Source organism: Drosophila tropicalis, unplaced genomic scaffold (assembly GCF_018151085.1).
Source record: "Drosophila tropicalis isolate 14030-0801.00 unplaced genomic scaffold, ASM1815108v1 contig_1002, whole genome shotgun sequence".
NCBI lineage: Eukaryota > Metazoa > Arthropoda > Insecta > Diptera > Drosophilidae > Drosophila > Drosophila tropicalis.
Genome location: NW_027172360.1, coordinates 941,003 through 956,827, shown reverse-complemented (window position 1 = coordinate 956,827; position 15,825 = coordinate 941,003). Strand labels below are relative to the sequence as shown.

Below are 15,825 nucleotides of genomic sequence, written 5' to 3'. Positions count from 1 at the left end.
TCAGTCGCCTTTTTCCAGTGAATCGCGGAGTATTTTTTTTTTTTTTTTAGTCTAGCGGACGTTGACGATACTATGCGCAGTACGTTCAAGAGGGGTGCAGCCGTATAACGCACGGCACGAATCGCGTGGACAAATACACAATAGAACAGACAAACAAATATTACTATAGCTATCTATTAACTAAATGGGATAGGATAGATGTTTTAAGCATATTAATAGAAAACTCTGGCCCGATTACAGGGAATAGAAGATTGTAATCAGAGCAGAGGACCCTAAAAGGTTCATGCAAGGCATAGTTAGAAAAACAACGACTAAGGGATAAAGGTATCAAAGGATGTCTACTCCGTCTACATGGTACCGACAGATTTACCTGAGCTAATAACTCGGGCGAGTCGATATCACCAATTAGGAGCTTGTGCACAAAAATGACACCAAGCATAATTCTACGGTTAGTTAGGGACGGAAGGTTAATCAAGAGAAGTCTACTAGAATACGAAGGCAAATGGACATTGCGATCCCAGCTTAAGCCACGAAGATCAAATAGCAAGAACTGCTTTTGAACGGATTCAAGTTTAATCTGGTGCGACTCAAATTGAGGTGACCAAATGCAAGATCCATACTCTAAAATTGGACAGACAAGCGAAGTAAAAAGAACTTTAGTTGTATAGGGGTCATCAAATTCTATTAACCATCTTTTAATGAAACCCAGGACACTCATGGCCTTTGCGACCGTGGTGGAAATTATGGTGTTAAAATTTAACTTAAGATCCATAACTACGCCCAAAATATTCATATTGTTTAGACGTTTTAAAGGGCTATTGTTTAGAAAATAAGTGACCAGTTGAAGAGACTTACGAAAAAAAGTCATTACCTTACATTTGGTAGTGTTAAGATTTAATAGATTAAACTGGCACCAGGATTGAAAGTTTTTAAGATCAGCTTGTAGCCGACTAAATGAATTTGTATCTTTATAAGTAAGACAAAGCTTGACATCGTCAGCATACATAAGCACACGCGAATGAACAATGACTGATGGAAGATCGTTAATGAATAGTGTGAAAAGCAGAGGGCCAAGATGACTATCTTGAGGTACACCAGAAGTCACAGAAAAGGAATCGGAAAAAAAGACTTAAAAAGTACCCACTGTTTTCTATTTGTTAAATATTCTCGAACCCAAGAAAGGAAAAGGTGTGGAAACCCAATGTCGCTCAGCTTAGGAAGTAATAGAGTATGATTAACGGAATCAAAGGCTTTGCTGAAGTCAGTGTATATGACATCAGTTTGTTTAGCATTTTTGAACCCCTTGATAATTATAGAGGTAAATTCTAAAAGGTTAGTGGTTGTAGACCTACGTTTCACAAACCCATGTTGGGATGGCGAAATAGTTATAATTTTCTCAAAAGCTTTCGGAATAGCGGACAATTTTGAGATACCCCTGTAGTTAGAGGCTTCGGACTTTTTGCCATTTTTATGCAGAGGAAAGATATACGACTCTTTCCAAATAGATGGAAAAGAGGAAGATTCGACAGACAATAAAAACAATTTTAAAATGGCTTTACATAATGCGTTTGCACAAAATCTGAGTACACATCTAGGTAGACCATCTGGCCCCGGAGAATAATTAGGTTTAACTAGTTTAAGTTCGCTAAGAAGAGAACTTTCATCAATCACTGGATTGAAAATGCAATTAGCTTTGTCTAAATGATAAGGATACAGACTTGCTCGATATTCCGTTAAGGACTAGGTTGTTTTGAAAAAACTCGCAAACATAACGGCAATTGCCTGATCAGTGCTCGCTTTTTTATTTTGAAAAGACAAAAAAGATGGGTGCACAGAGGTCTTACGTTAGAATTAACAAAATTATAAAATTGTTTAGGGTCAGAAGAAAACTGAAGCTTAAACCGCTGAAGATAATTCGTATAGCATTGTGTATTAAGCATCATGAATTTTGAACGAGCGACTGTATACAGAGCATTATCTGATGAACGCCGTGTTTTTTGAAACTTCTTATAATATCGTGTCTTCACATTTTTCAAATTGGATAACTCACGAGAGAACCAGGGAGGTTTGTTAAGCCGCTTCAGCCTACCAAGAGGCACACAAATATCAAAGAGTGAATTCGGAGTATCATAGAAAAAACGAACAGCTGAGTTCATATCTCTACAATTGTACAGATAAGACCAATCGGTAGTGGTAATGTTTTCATTAAGGCTGGCAAAGTCAGTCTTACGAAAGCACCAAGTTAGAGGTAACTTTTGAACCAAGTAATGGTGAAAGGAAGGGCAGTTCAATTTTTAAATTTAATTCAATCCTAGAAACATCACAATAAGAAGAATCCAATACAAAAATAAGATCTAACGATTTTACATTAGAATTTAAGACAGGATTGACTTGGGATAAAGATAAGCCTAGAAGGCCATCAATAAAGACATGTGACAAAGAGGGCAGCAACATGGTACATTCATCTGTTGGTGTGGTCACCAACCATGCTAAAGCGGGTAAATTAAAATCACCTACAATTATGAGCATGTCTTGACTGGAAACTAAAGAGGAGACAAACTGAATCGCCTCTAAATGATTTAAATATACCACCATGTCTGACAATGGTTGAATATAGGAACAAGTAATGAAAGCATTAAAAGATTTAAAATTTACTTTAACACTGACAAACTCAATCTCCTGGGTACTAGAAAATTTAATCATTTCAGATGATAAAGCAGCATCAACAGCTATCAGAACGCCACCACCTATGCGAGAAATCCGGTCACGTCTGAATATAGAAAAGTTTGTGGAAAAAACCGATGCATCAGCAATATCAGGTCTTAGCCACGTCTCTGTAAAAGCTAGAATGTTATGCTCAAAAGAAAGACTATCTACAAAGAGATTAGAAAGTTTAGATTTCAGTCCTCTAACGTTCTGGTAACCCAGGCTAAGGGATGAAGCTAGTTTTTTGACACACCAGCAGATGCTGATGTGACAGGAATAGTATTAGTTGTTGTTGTTGGCAAGAGAATCGGTTGCCGATTTTTCTTTTTACAGTATATTCCTTAACTATTATATGTTTCGGCCAAAAGTCTTCTCGACATATAGTGTCGAAGATATTGGCAGAAACACTAATTTTAAAGGACGAAATGTCCCGAGAACAAGAAAATTTAAACTTCTTCTATTCGAGACGTTAACTTTCTTCCGAATATAGGCTATTACATCATCAGATGTGACAACAGGGTCTAGCCTAGAAACAAATATATGTTTTTTAGGTGGTATGCCAACGAGAGGCCGCGGTCCCGAAGCGTCAGCGGCAGCAGTAACGTTGGACACATCACCCACTGCAGCCGTCAACTTGTTTACGATGCCCTCGATACTTTTAGAACTATCGGCAATATCCATTGGAATGGGTGATTGCCCGGAACCATCGGACACTTCAATAGGCATCGTTTTTAAGAGAGCAAAATAATAGTAGTGAAGGAACTTTCCATGCAGGAAACTTAAACTATTGCTAGAAGGTTGGATTTTTTAAATCTATTTCTTGTGTCAAGTGTTCCCGATAGAAGATTCATTAAAATATTTCAATTTGCCTACTTAAATGGGCCGTGATATCCAAATGTCTTTTGAGAAGAGCATTCACAACAAAAACCTTATAACTGACGGCAAAACTTACAGAGAAGTACGAAAAATGTTTAAAGGTTTTACAACTGCAGTTCAAAATGCATTAACAGATGAGAAAAAATAATAGTAAGAAAGGGCCGAAAGCTTAAAATCTCGCTCAAATTAGAAAAAACAATAGTGCGAGCCTCAAGGCTTCGTCAGTTTGCATCTGCTGTGGAGATCTAGGAAGAGCTTAAAGTGCCGGCCCGTGTACGGACAGTGCGGGAAGACTTAACACTAGATAACTTGAACGCTCGCAGCCCTCGGAAAGTTCCGCTTCTCCCACAGAAGAACATAGAAAAACGAATTGAATACTCAAAATTGCACATAAATTAGCCTGTGGCGAAATGACACAACATACTGAGGTCAGATGACTCCAAAGTTGTGTTGTTTGTGAAATCTAGACTAAATGTTCGTCGACCGAAAAACACGGAGTAAAGTCCACCAAGACTATTAAACATGGCGAATGAAGTGTGTTGGTGTCGGGCTGTTTTTATACCCTTGTAGAGGGAATTATAAAATTGGTCAGCTGTTTGTAACGCACAGAAGGAGTTGTTTCCGACCCCTTAAAGTATATATTATTGATCAGAATGAGAAGCTGAGTCGATATAGCCATGTCCGTCTGTCCGCCCGCCCGTCAGTGAAAATCAACTTTTGCCATCTTAGGAGCTATCGGGATGAAACTGATATTTGAGCTAAAGCAGATAAATTATGAAAATTGTCAGGAACGGACCACCACACCATATAGTTATAGAAGAAACATAGATGTTGAAACTGGAGTATCTCTATGAAATTTTCTTATAAGATAGTTTTGAATATAAAACATCATGTGTCGAAATTTCAATCAGATCGGATACTACTTCGTCGTTGCTTGAAACCCATAGAGCAGCTGAGCACACGCATATGCGTGCCAATCGCAGAATGCATGGGGAAGAAGAAGAAAAAGAAATGTAAATTGTACTTGGAATGTTTTGTCTGTGCAGTGATGAATTGAGTTACAGAAAAAGAGTTTGGAACATTTTAAAATATTATGGACAAGGAGGAAGAGAGTAGCTGCTACACAGCCAATCGCCGGTAGACTTCAGTAGACATGCCACTAATTATTAATGGGCTGATATTGAATTGGTCTTTGTTATTTTTTCCCTAAAATAATATTCTATACTTTGAAACTTTGTTGTGTTTAAATTATGTGCTACTATTATTTTGCTAGCCTCAACTTAGCACTGTTGACACAAAATCTTCATTATTTTCGAAAAATCAAAATGGAGTGGTTTTTTTTTTTACAATATAAATAATAACATGTCCAATAATAAATTTGCATACTAAAAAATCTTGGTCTAGCGCCGGTAACATAACTTTCTATGCTTTAAGTAAAATGGGCGATGCAACAACTATTTTTTTGCTCACAGCTGTATACATGTATATGTATACATGTATATGTATGTATGTATATAAAATAATTAAAACAAAAATTTTTAATTTTATTTTCAGCTTTTCATGGGTTGCAATTAAGTTTATACTAATTGCAACAATTGTTTTATCGACATTTGGACTTGTTTGGTACCCTTGGCTACGATCATTAAAAACCTTCATGGAAGTTATCAGTCGCCTTTTTCCAGTGAATCGTGGAGTATTTGAAGACAAAGTTGCCAGCTTTTGGTGTTCAGTGAACATTATTTTTAAATTAAAGTATGGTATATTTGAAGGAGTTCAATGACTTCCATCTTTTATAGAAAATATTTTTCAAATCATCATATGGCGTTAATTTGTTTGGGTACTACACTTTTTGCTTCGCTACCTACAAATTTGGCAGTTCTTCACCGAAGAAGCCAACTTGGCTTCTTACTATCTCTATTCAACACTGCTGCTAGTTTTTTTTTATTCTCATATCAAGCATGTATTTGTAGGCTGTTTTTTTATACCCTTGCAGAGGCTATTAGAAAATTGGTTCGATGCACACGCATACACTCAAACGCAACGCTACATCACCTGTATGGGTATGCGTGCCTATCGCAGTATGGTACATGCACACATGCAAGGGAATGTTGAAGAAGACGAACAAAAAATATAAATGATATTTGGAATGTTTTGTCTGTGCATTGATGAATTAAGTTACAGTAAAGTAGTTTTAACATATAAAAATATTATGACCAAGAACTGCAAGTGTATATAAACTGCGGCACAACCGAAGTAAGCCTCTTTGATATTTTTATGCCATGCACCCATAGGGTGAAATAGTGTATTAAAATCGCCAAAATGTATGTAACAGGCAGAAGGAAGCTTTTCCGACCCCATAAAGTATATTTATTTTTAATCAGCACTACCAGCTGAGACGATCTAGCCATGTCCGTCCGTTTGAACCAGTAGATCTCGGAGACTATAAAAGATAGAGCCACTAAATTTGGTATGTAGACTTGTGCAGTATGAACAGTTATCGAGGTTGTTTCAAATTTTTACCAAGCCACCATTCGCCCCCGCAAATTGAATAAAATCAATTTATAAAGACTATACTAGCTAGTGACACCGAATTTGATATGTATACTGGATTAGTATGCGCGAGGATTTTGTTTAGTTCAAAATTCAAAATTTCTTTAATTCAAAAAGGCAGGAGTTGGCCGTAGGCTACTGGCGGCGCTAAAATCCGCGTGTGTTTGTAAGAATGAGCGAGATTGCATATGCTACGATGAGTCATGTAAAATAATTTAATAAACATACATTTGGTCTTTCGAAATTTAAAATATTTGTTTCACCTGATGCATGGTATACCAAAGTTGGCGAAACGACTTACTTACTTCATTTTGTCTATTTTCATACTTTCTTCTCTTAAATTGTTCAGGTACACGAAAAAACAGTTTTGCTTATTACGTTGCCAGCACTCTGTTTATTAAAGTGGTGGCCAAATGAAATGTTTCTGTTTCTGGAGGTGTCGGCCTTTAGCATGTTACCACTTTTAGCTGAAATTCTTTTAAGTTTCGTTGTATATGGTTATGTATTTTTTGATCCTCCGCTTAAATATCCAGACTTTCTTCGTTCATTTCTTTTGTTTTAAATATGGGGAAATATAAAGCAAACACAATACTTATAATAAATGAATACTGACATACAAATAAAAATTTGCAAATTTATGTGTTTTCACCCCACCAGGTAAAAAGCAGTGAGCCGCGAAGAGCAGTGAGCAGTGAGGAGGATTTTTTGATCCTCGGCGGATACAGTCACTCCAAAAAAGTGAATTTAATTCTGATGGGAATCGCTATTGGCCTTCTAATTCGAGAATTTTCCAGGACCACCCGCACTTTTTATATTAACTTCAGTTTTTCTTTAACCGAATTATTTGGTGTGTGAAGATATTTGCCTGTAAATAAACCATAGTGTTTAAAACGAAGTTTTCGCTCGTTTTTAATTACTTGTACCAACTCACCATACCAGAAGAAATTGGGAACCGCCAAGTGTTGGTATTGATTTGGATTTTTCCGGAAATAACCGCTTTTCCACGAACATCGGCCCTTCGAGCCGGATATCCTTCCGCTCCTTCAGCTTGCATCGGCGGAATTCTTGATAAGTACAACATTTATTATTATCAATATTTTTATCGTACCACGTGACATACCAATAAAAGTGTGAGGTTTCCCGCTCTTTCATAACGACTTGCACACATTTATACACTTGTATGTACATATTGTATTGTTTCTTCCGACCCATTTTGTCCAGTGTTTTTATACCATAGACCCATAGGGTGAAATGGTATATTAAAGTCGCCAAAATGTATGTTACCCTATAAAGTATATAAATTATGACCAGCCAAACAAATAAGTGAACGGAAGCGATTGCGACATAGCAGCAGACGCAGCGTCAGCAATTAGGCGGTCCCACAGAAATATTATCCTTCAGTTGAGGCGCATTGACCGCGGCTATCAACTGGATGGCAGGAGGCGCTGATTCAGCTATTCTTGGTTAGCTGTGGGTTTCTTGCGACATAATAAGATATTATAAGTTTAGTTTCTAGCAATATTTGGAGTCGACCAGTCGGTCGCCAATAAAGATCAAATATATCGAATTAATATAAATAACTGGCGCCCAACGTGTAAATAAAATAAAACAATCCGTAGGCGAAATGCTTCGAAAAGTAAGCGCGAATCCACGGAAAACATGGCGCGTGTGAATAATAATATTCGCAAAATAAAATTTGTGGCAAAATAAACAAAAATTAGGAGAACTAAAGTCGCAACAAAACAACATCAAAACATCGTCATCAACGCCCATTACTCTGACACTTGACTGACACCTGGGTACTTTAGTATAACTAAATATGGAGAAATATTAAGGAATTGCAGTCAATGTATTTCATGTAAGTGAGAATTTTGTTATTGATTTCCTTTTTCCCTTCCTTTTTTAGGGGGAAAAAAAACAACAAAATTTTTAATAAATTTTTGGTTATCACCCTATTTGCCATAACAAAGTGTAATAGTGAAAATTTTGATGACAAGTGACAATAATTGCAGTGACGAAGAGTTAGCTAAGCTGGGTGAGGGATAAAATTGTTATATCAAAAGCAAAAAGAATAAAATAAGAAAAATGAATGCTCAAGAAGTAATTAATATAATGAATAAAGCAAGGTAAACACTTAGAAAGCAAATTCGCGGAACAGTTAGAAGAAAAAATAGGTGCGTTAACCAGACAAGTTAATGAATTAAAAATTTCCACACCGGAAAAGTAAGTATATGAAACAGTAAAAGTAGTACCAGGAGTTGAGTGTAAGGAGCCACTTGATATAGTAGGATTAGTTCCGGAATTTAGTGGTAATCAAACAGAATATGTTGCATGGCTGTCAGCAGCAACATTTACATACGATCTGTTCCGTCCGTACAATGGCATTCAAGGCAATGGCGTCAAGCATTGGGAATAATCAGAAATAAAATCAAAGGTACGGCAAGTTCAACACTTTCATCCTATAACACCGTCTAGCAAGACTAGACTTCACTTACGCACATAAAACACCAGCTCGTGTCATAAAACAAAAGTTGGGTGTGCTTAGGCAGGGTGAATTGTTCCTTTTAGAGTATTACGACGAAGTCGAAAAAACTTTGACCCTCCTAACAAACAAAACGTTGATGACTCATGATATGTCAACAGCCTTAGCTCTCAACGAGCGGCATCGGGAGGATGCCTTGCATTCATTCGTTCCAGACTGAAAAAGTCTCTTAAGGCACACGTTTTACCGGCAAGGCCCAAGACTGCCAATTGCCCTTGCGATGGCACAAGTCAGTAACGAGTATGCCAATTTCGCTGCAACCTTTGCAAATAAAAATTCAATTAACAATTCCCAAGAACATTCAAAGAAATCTGAGTACCATCACGATGGTCAATTCGGGTCAAAATAAAAAACCACATTTCACTATGCTGGCAAGGAAAACCAAAGTTCCAGACAATTCACCAGTTCAAAATGGAAACTTCAGGGACGCAACCAAACTCAGTCCGTGGAACCAATGGACACTGATCCATCCACATCGCGGTTTAAACAATGCAAGGGAATAAAAAAAGAGCTGACAAAAATTATCAGGTTGGAGACAAGGTATGGGTGAAGTCCAATAAACGATTAGGTAACAAACTGTCCCCGTTATATACGGAAGGTACAGTGGAGGCAGACCTGAGAACGTCTGTTCTCATAAAGGGGAAGGTGGTCCATAAGGACAACCTTCGATAAAACATTTTTATTATTTTTTAATTTTTATTCATTTATCATTTAGAAATAAACTAGTGCTGCCGTTGTATATGGTTATATATTTTTTGATCCTCTGCTTAAACAAACAACTGCCTATCAGCAGCGAAAACCTTTCGTGAATTTGCCGTTAAGTCGACAAAATGTGAACCATAATCAGGTTGTCCCAGACGGTGACGAAGATTATGAGTCGAAAGCGGAGGAAATATTATATTAAACCATTGTCCGAACTAAAACACATTGTCCCAGAACAAAGTCCGTTTCAAGTTAGTTCCATCCATGGCTCCTCCTCTGTCAATACAAAATGTAAAATCAACCTCTTCGGAAAAAATAGTTTTTCTTCATTCAAAGGTGAACGCCACCATCAATTTTACGGAAGGCAAAATTTTTTTTAATGGGGGGCTCTGAGGATATTAAATTGCAAAAATGTGTGGACGTAAATTTCATTGAAATAGATGAAGAAGATGTTCCTCCTGCTATGAAAGGGAAATTTAAGAAAATGATTAAGCTAAGAGCTTCTTCATTTTCACACCCAAATGTAGCTTTAGCATTCAATATAAACACGGTGGCAACCATTCGAGCACAGGGAGAACCTGTTGTTTCAAGATTATATCAATATCCGTTGGGGGTATCTGACTTCGTTAATGCGGAGACGGCATTATACGACCGCCTAGATCGCCCATTTGGGTTGTAGACAAAAAAAGCGTTGACGAACACGGCCATAAAAAGAAAAGCCATTCTTTTCTTGATTTTCGAAAATTAAATCAAGTAACTGTGCCGGACAAGTATCCGATTCCCTCTATTACGACAATACTGTCGAACATGGAAAAAGCACAGTATTTGTCAACTTTGGACCATAAGTCGGAATTTCACCAGATTGAGCTGGCAGAGGGGGATAGGGAGAAAATCGCCTTCTCTGTCAACAGTGGGAAGTACGAATTTTGTCGACTCTTATTCGGACTAAAAAGCGCCCTTAGTATTTCACATTGACATTATTCTGCAGGCGATGCAGGTATAAGAGTTTCCCAGAAAAATTCGAAGTTTTTCAAAAAAAGCGTCGAATACCTCGGTTTTGTTGTTGCTAGGGCAGGTATAAAAACCTCGCCAGAGTCAGTCTATTACAACAATGATTTCAAGAATATTGCGGGACAGCGAACCCGATCTAGCGATTAATGAAAGGGAACTCTTGGCAATCGCTTGGGCTTTAAAAACACTTCGAAATTACCTATACGGAGTGAGAGACTTGTAACGATCCTTTTTCGTCCTTCGGGATATTTACAATTATCTCTTGGGCTAGGTTCGGCACAACAAAATTTATTTTGTGCCCCGGTGAAATTAGAATAGGTTTGTTTAATGATTTGTCTTGGTGGTATGTTTATTTACGATTGTTTATGGGCTTGGTTGGATATGACAAGTTTCTTTTAGAGGAGTCCCGAGCTCTTTCCTGGAATTTCGGTAACAGGATATATCCTTGTACCTTCCAATATGCTGGGGATCGTCCTGGAGCAGTTTGTCCTTACTCGATTCTTGCCTAAACACGGTGTTTTAGTCCTATTCCAAGGACTTGCTGGTTATAGGATAATTTGAGAGGTTACTTGTAAGGCCGTCTCGAATTATTCTGACTTTTCTTGATCCTTTCACTTGTTTTGTTTCACTAGTCTGAGCCTTTAAGGTTACTCGTAAGGCCTTAAAAACTCCCTTGGTTGATCATGACTTGTATACTTGAGTCAATTAGTTCCACGTCTAAACTAAGACTGCCGGCTCTGTCGAGCGTGGTCCCTTAAAAAAATCCCGAGATGCCCATAGGGCGCTGGCTGCGGCGTCGAGCTGTTGGCAGCGGCGTTGGGATCGTGTCAGAAGTGGGTCGCCTCTTCCGGCGAATTCTGCTTCTGTTTTTCCTGTTTCTTTGTGCCGTAATTTACATATAACTGGAGACAAAAACCCTGTCACTTCATAGGGGCCTCCAAATCTTGGTGCCAACTTTGCTGCGAATCCTTCGGCCGCATTCGAGAGATGGTGTTCTTTTGCCCATACTGTGGTTCCAATTGTTGGTCTCCACTCTCTCCTCCTTAGGTTATAGTGACGTGCCTGATCTTGTGACGCCGTCTCCAGATTACGTCTTATTAGCTCGAACAGCTCTTGTACTTGTTTTGCCTTCGCCTCTGGTGGTACGCTTTGCTTTCCTGTGCCTGTCGTGACACTATCGTATATCGCGCCTGGCATTCTAGGTTCACGTCCTTGTATCACATATGCTGGCGTAAATCCAGTTGACTCTGATTGACTAGTATTTACAGCCAGTGTTATTTCCGGCCAGCTCTCATCCCAATTCCGTTGATTTTCACCGGTAAACTGAGCAATCATTGTTTTCACTGTTCTGTTTGCCCTTTCGGTTGGGTTTTCTTGTGGTGTGTATGGTGCTGTTAATTGGTGGTGGCATCCCCATTCCTCTAGCATTTTCTTAAATGTTCTGCTAGTAAATTGGACCCCATTGTCCGTTATTACCACTTTAGGAACTCCAAATCTCGACAGAATCCTTTCCCTAAAGGCCTTGATTAGATTCTCCGCAGTTGCCTTTCGCATGGGTATCAGTTCTGTCCATTTTGAAAATCGGTCAATGATTACTAGTAACATTGTGTTTCCATGTTTCGACCGTGGTAAGGGTCCGACGAAATCAGCGCAGACGGTGGCCCATGGTTCATCCGGTATTTGCGTCAGCATTTTCCCTGCTGCTTGCTGTTGGTTGGGTTTGTATTGTTGACACGTTGTACACTTTCCCACGAATTTCTTGATATCTCGTTGCATTCCTGGCCAATAATATCTTGACGCAGTTCTAGCAATCGTTCGCCTGTTTCCTGTATGCCCTGCCGTTATGGAAGTGTGGTTTTCTTCCATCACTTGGTTCCGTAGCGTCTTGGGCACACACAATTTCCATGATATTACTTCTTCTTGGCCTGCTCTATGCGGAATATTCCTGTACACCTGGCTGTTTTCTACTATGTAATCTGGATATTTCTGTGGTTGTTGTTGTATTTTCTGTATTATATCTTGAATCCACTCACATTCTTTGTTTGCTTGTCGTAATCGGGCGCCATTGTCTACTATTCTTTTGCACCCTTCCATCGGTTGTCTTGATAGTGCATCGGCGACAATGTTTAATTTGCCCTTTCGATATGCTATTTCGAAATCGTATTGTTGTAATTCCAGTGCCCATCGAGCTATGCGGCCCGTGGGGCTCTCTATACTATTCAATCACTTCAACGCCATGTGGTCTGTCACCACCTTAAATCGGTATCCCTCGAGATATGGTCTCAGCTTGCGTACTGCCCACACTATTGCTAGGTCTTGAATTGTTCTCCATGCTGTTGTTTTGGCATCTTCGGCACTGTGTGACTGGTGGCCCGTAATTATTTCCTCCTCTATGTCTTGATTGTTTGTTGTGTGTTCTTTGAGCATTGTTTGGGCGATGGAAATCTGATCGTTCTTGTTCAAGCATCTCATGTTCTTCCGCCAACTGCATCAGCTCATCTAGGTTTCTGACTCTGTGCGGCCGAACGAATATCCTCAAATCTGGAGTGCAATTTTCTAATATAACCTCCAATTGCTCATACTCTGGTATTTTAAGGGGTCTCATCATTGTTTGCATGTCGACCATATAGTCCTTGAAATACTCGTTTCTGTTTTGTTTGCGATTTTTTACTTGATCAGCCAATTTGTTGAAGAATCCTCTTGGCAGGAAGTATTTCTTGAAGCCCTCAACGAATTCCTTCCACGATCGCCACTGCTTATTGTTTACGAGGTACCATTTGAGTGCTTTGTCTTTCAGTAGTTCTGGCATTGCTCTTGGGATCATGTCCAGCTCGATGCCATACATGTCTGCTGACCACTCGATTTGTTCTATAAATTCTAGCGGTCTGGAATTGCCGTCGAATCTGAATGTCCATTCCCTCACTTGTTTTGCCACCTTGGCGTATTCGGTGGTCCTCTTTGTTGCATTTGGTACCGTTTTCTTGGGGTCTATCGTTTGTCTCCTTATGTCCCTCTTTGTTTCTGCGCTATCTAGGGCTCCTTCGCTTCCCCATCTTGGTGGTAAATATGGAGGAATTGCTAGTGTGGCGATGTTTATTTTCTGGAATTCATCGGCCTCCTTGTCTACGCCATTTTCGCATGTTTTTGATGTGCTTGCTATTGTTTTCATTTTTATATTTTTCGAGTACTTTGTCTCCAATCTATTTATTTCCTCCTTCCAGTCTGGGTCCGTTTCGTTCCTTTCTACCCACTCGCCTAGCTGTTTCCTCATTTCCTCCACTGTGCCGGTCATTTCGATCCCAATCCTTTGGCCTGTCTGTAACAGATCCTCCCCTCTTCATGTGGTAAATCCATCCTTTCCCCATTTTGAATGTTTTCTTTACAATTTTCAAACTTTTGTTTTGTTAAAATTTCACCAGTATAGCACGTTGGGCGCCAGTTGTAACGATCCTTTTTCGTCTTTCGGAATATTTACAATATCTCTTGGGCTAGGTTCGGCACAACAAATTTATTTTGTGCCCCGGTGAAATTAAAACACGTTCGATTTCAGTTGCTAATGTTTAATTGTATGTTTATTCAAATCGTTAATGGAGTTGGTTGGATATGACGGTTTCTCGATGGTAGTGCTGGGCTTGGATAGCGTTGGTGAGTCACTTTGAATCCCTCGTCGTCCTTTCCTGTCTTCCTCTTGTTTCTGTAGCCGTTGCTGGCTACTGCCTCGATCTGTACAATGTGCTTGATTTGCGATACACCTCTGCACCCTTTTCGCTAAATTTGTTGAGAATGCTTTTGCTTTAAGGCTGTTATCACGACGCAGGATGTTTCCTCAGAAATTGGTACTCATCAGGATATATAGATCCTGGAATTTCGGCAGTAGGATATATCCTCGTTCCTACCACTGACTTTGGACGCTCCTGGAGATTGCTTGGCTTCTCTAAAATTTACTTTAGCTTGGGTACGGTGTTTGTTATCCTTGTTTAAGGACTTGTTATAATTGAATGAAGCTGTACAGGTTACTCGTAAGGCCTGTATAGTTCTTAGTTTTGCTGTTGTTTCTTGTGTTTCCTTGATAAGTTTCTTAAGGTTACTCGTAAGGCCTTAATTACTTGTTACTTGATCACGACTTGTTGACTTGATGATTTGCTTGATGGGCATTGCCTTTATATAGGCAGATCCCATGGCCTCAGGAATATCTTGGTGTAGTACCGCTATACAGCTGGTACATTTCCATCGACCCTCTGCTTTCACCCACGCATCCACTTGTTGCTATGCGTGGTGAAAGTCCCGTAAATCCTTGGCGCATATGACCACTTTCTTTATGGCTGAGCGCCCATTTATGCCTTGTCCTTATCCTTCTTGTTTGTACATATTGACTTGCATCACTTTCTCGCATTGGCGTCGCCTTTCTATTGGCCGCCCTCCGTATCCCGTTGACTCTCTCTGCTTTCTCTGCCAACGCTGCCGTCGCCCGTCGCTCCCTTTGATCCACTCGTCATACCCAAATTCACCCACATTTACTCAATATTATTATCTACATACATATATGTTAATTGTATTAACTAAATTAACGTTTAAACATAATTAGCTTGATTACTTTAATATATAACAATATTTAATTCCCCACGCAAAACACTTTCATACGCATCTCGTATCTATTAGATAGAGGGCTTCCCCATGGCTCATCCCTCCCCCTTCGGCTTGCATATTCCCCTCACAAATCCACAAACCATTTTCGTTTTACAATTTCTTTACTCTCCCCCCTACTCCCCGTTTCATAAGCATAGTCCTCACATGGTTTCATTTCGGTACCAAGCGTCCCCCCGCACCCGTCTTTTGGGCTTGCTTGGCCCTCACTTTTGTTTTCTCTCGCTCACGAAATTCTTTTGGTGCTTGCAATTTACTGCTTTCGCTCTCATGAGCGTGACGTATGCATAGCGCGGCCCATTGGCCACCGGTATTCTCCCTTGCCGTCACTCACGCATAGTGTACGTGTGACCTATATGTATGCTAATGCATGCATTTATTTGCCTCTCCATGCTCTTAATTTATCTAATGAGGCCAATGCCCCCTTTTTACATGCAATTGTGCCCTCAAGCCCGGCTTCATTTACTCTTATACAGCCACTCATATTTGTTATGCTTCCCACGCATCTTCCCGCTTGTACGAAATCGCCAAACGGTTGCATGTGGTTCGATTTGGTTCGATCGAGCCTTGTTGGACTTGGTTGCCCATCGCCTGTGCATGTATATTGGTTTTTCGTTATGCCTCCCACGCATCTTCCCGCTTGTACGAAATCGCCAGCGGTTGCGTGGGGTTCGATCGGCCATGTTCGACCGGTCTCTCTCATTGGCTCTTATACGATCGAACTTAATGTATTATGCTTCCCACGCATCTTCCCGCTTGTACGAAATTGCCAAACGGTTGCGTGGGGTTCGATC

At 39.6% G+C, this 15,825-nt stretch overlaps 1 long non-coding RNA gene across 1 annotated transcript; it reads left to right on the top strand.

Annotated features, from left to right (window-relative positions):
* Positions 1–5,138: 5,138 nt before the first annotated feature.
* On the top strand, positions 5,139–6,598 carry LOC137573337 (uncharacterized). Its single transcript, XR_011031858.1, has 3 exons — positions 5,139–5,334; positions 5,379–5,538; positions 6,482–6,598. It is a non-coding gene; the product is annotated as an uncharacterized lncRNA (long non-coding RNA).
* Positions 6,599–15,825: the final 9,227 nt, after the last annotated feature.